Raw genomic sequence first — 4,791 nt, 5'->3', positions numbered from 1 at the left:
CACTCCAGCTGCATACGCTTCACACCAATACAGAGCCTCCACCAGCTTGAACAGTCCTCTGCTGACACGCAGGGTCCATGGATTCATGAGGTTCTCACCCTACTCGTACACGTCCAACCGCTCGATACCAATCAAAACGAAACTCGTCCGACCAGAAACATGTTTCCATGAAATGATAATTAAATTGACACCCTAGCTGCAAGAAGGCGTTGATACACTTCATTGGGGACATGTTGAAAATGTGTGCCCCGACCGGGACTCGAACCTGGGATCTCCTGCTTACATGGCAGACGCTCTATCCATCTGAGCCACCGCGGGCACAGAGGATAGTGCGTCTGCAAGGACTTATCCATTGCACGCCCCCCGTGAGATCCACATTCCCAACATGTCCACAACACTACATGATGGGCAAACATCTGTTAGGCGCACTACGAATGTAGTGATGTGGACATGTTCGGAATGTGGATCTCACGGGGGGCGTGCAAGGGATAAGTCCTTGCAGACGCACTATCCTCTGTGCCCGCGATGGCTCAGATGGATAGAGCGTCTGCCATGTAAGCAGGAGATCCCGGGTTCGAGTCCCGGTCGGGGCACACATTTTCAACATGTCCCCAATGAAGTGTATCAACGCCTGCTTGCAGCTAGGGTGTCAATTTAATTATCATTTCATTTCTAGCAAAGCTGCATGGTCATCGACGGTAACTGTGAACAGATACTACCGTCATATATAGTTAAACATGTTTCCAGTTATCAACAGTCGAATGTGGGTGTTGAGTGGCCCAGGCGAGGTGTAAAGCTTTGTGTCGTGCAGTCATCAAGGGGACACGAGTGGACATTCGAAAGCCCATACCGATGATGATTGGTGGAATGGTTGAATGGTTCGCACGCTGACACTTGTTGATGGCCCAGCATTGAAATCTACAGCCATTTGCGGAAGGGTTGCACTTCTGCCACGTTGAACGATTCTCTTCAGTCGTCGTTGGTCCCGTTCTTGCAGGATCTTTTTCCGGCCACAGCGATGTCTGAGATTTGATGTTTTAGCGGATTCCTGGTATTCACGGTACACTCGTGAAATGGTCATACTGGAGAATCCCCACTTCGTCGCTATCTCGGTGATGCTGCGTGCCATCGCTAGTGCGTTGAGAATAACACCACATTCAGACTCACTTAAATGTTGATAACCTGCCATTGTAGCAGCAGTAATCCATCTAACAATGACCGCAGACACTTGTCTTATATAATCGTTGCCGAGCGCAGCGTCGTCTTCTACCTGTTTACGTGTCTGTCTATTTGAATGCTCATGCCTATACCAGATTTTTTGGCGCTTCTGTGCATGTTCTTAATGTAATACGCATAATGTCCGTTTAAGTCTAGAACGATGAATCAATTTTGCTATTAATGAAATCAGAAAATATGGGACTTACAGGGCGGAGAAAAAGAGGAGATGTTGTAAGGTGTCAGGCAAATCCAACACCTTCCATGAAAACCCTGACGTGATAAGCAAATCCAGTAGTATGTCACATAGCTCCGAAAAAAGGTGACATTAAATTAACCAAAGTAATACGAGTAACGAGTGAGCAAATGGAATACCACAGACTAACACAAGAATGCCTAAATGTATGTCATACCTTCCCACGGTGAGACAGACGCAGTTACGAGGGGAGAAACGAGAACAGAAGCCGAGAGCAGAACTGTGTTAAGCTAGAAGGCCCTACGATAAGGGACGGACACTCACGTCGCCAGTTAACCGACAGGACCACCCCCCTGCCCATGTTAAAAGCTAGAGCCCTCCAGGACAACAGTATAGATCTTACGATAACACTAAAAGGGCCACACCAGCCACAAGTTTTAGCGTGAGACTTTTTCGCGTCTCTGTTACGTTGCAAACGTTAAAAACATTGCCCACCACGAAAAGTATAACGTTTCTCATTGGATAGACAGAATTTTTGTAGGCAGAGCTTAAGGTTAACATTGAGACATGTGAGATGAAAACACAGCCAGATAGTCTTTTTTTAAACCAACATCGGTAAATTGTAGTAAGGAGAAGTTAGGAAGGAGTAGAGTTGCTTCCGAGATGGCGATGTGCGGGGAGCTGTGCCATCCGCCGCCCACTGACGAACACCGACAAAGTAATGAACGCACGCGATGCCGCATTTTTGAGCGCATAAGGCTTCACTCAGAACTGCAGAAGTCTCATCTGTTACATCCCCTTTTTACGTAATACTAGTATCGATCGTCAATTGAAGTTCATGGTATTCACATTTGCTATGTGAGTTAAAATCTGAAAAGCGATGATTTTTCTGCTATATAGTTATTGAGAAGCCACATCAGCCACTGTAATTTACGACAAGTTAGATAAGTAATTAAAGATAATTGAGGGTCACTGTCGACCATTTTGATAGTTTTCTCTTTTGTGAAACTTAATTTAAACATAGATTATAGATGTGATATGGCATAGTTCATCCTTCGATCCATTGTAGAACTTGGAAACCCACTCAGAGAATATTCGTTCACATTTTTGTTGTACACAGTTGGTTTTTATCATCCTCTATTAAAACATTTACTTTTATCAATAGTGCAATTTATAAACAATGTTTTGTGAGTAGAATAAAATTTCCAGTGGTAAACTTAACTGCTTTTTCGACGTTATTTTACCAGCTAACTAAAAATAGGAAAGCCTTGAACCCCTTCCACTACATTTAGTTAGTATTAAGATTCTTTCACAGGGAATGCAGTGGAGCTGACGCTGAAATCATTAAGTATCTGATTATATCATCGCTAGTCTCACTGAACTCCTCTGAACTCTACATGTGATGTGTGGTCTGGCGTCTCCTTACCAGCAACAGGTCGCAGGTTCAAACTAGTCCAATCCCTAAAAAACACGCTCAGAGCGTCGTTGCGTGAAAGTGGTAGGGAGACACGACATGGAACAGACAGACACCACGCAGAATGTTAGAATGTTTCTTGCGCAATTAAAACACCAGTGGGCAGTGAGCGAGCAGCGGCGAATCTCACGGCGCTATCTGCAGCGAACACGGAGGCGGGAGTTGAGCAACAGGAAATTCCAGCGCCGCCCGTCGGCAGATAGGGGCCTTCGCAGAAGGATGTTCCGCCTTATCTCAGCCTCTCATTCGCGCCAGAGATCAGGGGGGAAATTTCCGGTCGCGCAGGCCGCCAAGAGACGAGAAGTTCGCGGAGCGCCGTTGATGAATATACTGGCACATCAACCAAAGTGCGCTCATGTCGGTGAGTAAGAAGAAATTGGTGAATGGATTAAAGATTTATTGGCAGGCAGGCAGTCGCATGTCACGTCGGACGGAAATCCATCAACAGCCCTATTAGTAGTAAACTATGGTGTGTACCAGAGAGACGTGTTGGGAACCCTACTGTTCGTGTTCTGTGTTAACCCCCAGGCAGACAATAATAATAATAATAATAATAATAATAATAATAATAATAATAATAATAATAATGCACAAAGCAATCAATCATATAAATACATCGGCTACACCACTGCAATTTCATAACCACTTCTACACCCTTTAGATCAAATAACATCAACAGATACGAAGAAAGTAAATTGGAAAAAGAAAACACTACATGGCAAGCACCCGTATCGTCTAACACAGCCACACATCGATCAAGACGCATCCAACACATGGGCAAGAAAATGCAATATATACAGTGAGACAGAAGGATTCATGATTGCAATACAGGATCAAATAATAAACACCAGATTTTACAGCAAGCATATTACTAAAGATCCCAATACCACAACAGATAAATGCAGACTTTGCAAACAACAAATAGAAACAGTAGATCACATCACAAGTGGCTGTACAATACTAGCAAATACAGAATACCCCAGAAGACATGACAATGTAGCAAAAATAATACATCAACAGCTTGCCTTACAACATAAACTTATAAAACAACACGTTCCCACATACAAGTATGCACCACAAAATGTATTTGAGAATGATGAATACAAATTATACAGGAACAGAACCATTATAACAGATAAAACACCACCATTTAACAAACCTGACTTCATACTCACCAATAAAAAGAAGAAATTAACACAACTAATCGAAATATCCATACCCAATACAACAAATATACAGAAGAAAACAGGAGAAAAAATTGAAAAATACATCCAACTGGCTGAGGAAATCAAGGACATGTGGCATCAGGATAAAGATGACATTATACCGATTATACTATCAACTGCAGGAGTCATACCACACAATATCCACCAGTACATCAATGCAATACAGCTACATCCAAACTTATATATACAATTACAGAAATCCGTAATTATTGATACATGTTCAATCACCCGAAAGTTCCTAAATGCAATATAACATATGCCGTACAGTTAAAAGGAAGTCACGCTTGATCAAGGTCCGTGTCACTTTCCATTTTTAACGAGACCTAAGGTCTGAGAAAGGAAAGAAGATGATGATGATAATAATAATAATAATAATAACAATAATAATAATAATGACTTTTGAACACTATTAAGGTAAATACATCGTTCGTTCTCTATCAAAATCTTTCATTTGCTAACTATGCCTGTCAGTAGTTAGTGCCTTCAGTACTTAGAATCTTTTATGTAGCTATCAGTTTTTGCGCTCGCTGTATTGCAGTAGTTCGAGTAACGAAGATTTTTGCGAGGTAAGTGATTCATGAAAGGTATAGGTTATTGTAAGTCAAGGCCATTCTTTTGTAGGGATTATTGAAAGTCATTAAAGTAATTAAGCTGAAACTCGTGCTCAACTGCTGGCACCA

General features: G+C 42.2%; 2 non-coding genes across 2 annotated transcripts; one reads left to right on the top strand and one right to left on the bottom strand.

Moving 5' to 3' along the window:
• Positions 1-244: 244 nt before the first annotated feature.
• On the bottom strand, positions 245-319 carry Trnat-ugu (transfer RNA threonine (anticodon UGU)). Its single transcript has one exon. It is a non-coding gene; the product is annotated as a tRNA-Thr (tRNA).
• A 199-nt stretch (positions 320-518) lies between these two features.
• On the top strand, positions 519-593 carry Trnat-ugu (transfer RNA threonine (anticodon UGU)). The gene has a single exon. It is a non-coding gene; the product is annotated as a tRNA-Thr (tRNA).
• Positions 594-4,791: the final 4,198 nt, after the last annotated feature.

The sequence above is a fragment of the Schistocerca cancellata genome, chromosome 12 (assembly GCF_023864275.1).
Source record: "Schistocerca cancellata isolate TAMUIC-IGC-003103 chromosome 12, iqSchCanc2.1, whole genome shotgun sequence".
NCBI classification, from domain to species: Eukaryota; Metazoa; Arthropoda; class Insecta; order Orthoptera; family Acrididae; genus Schistocerca; species Schistocerca cancellata.
This window is presented reverse-complemented; position numbering and strand designations above follow the sequence as displayed.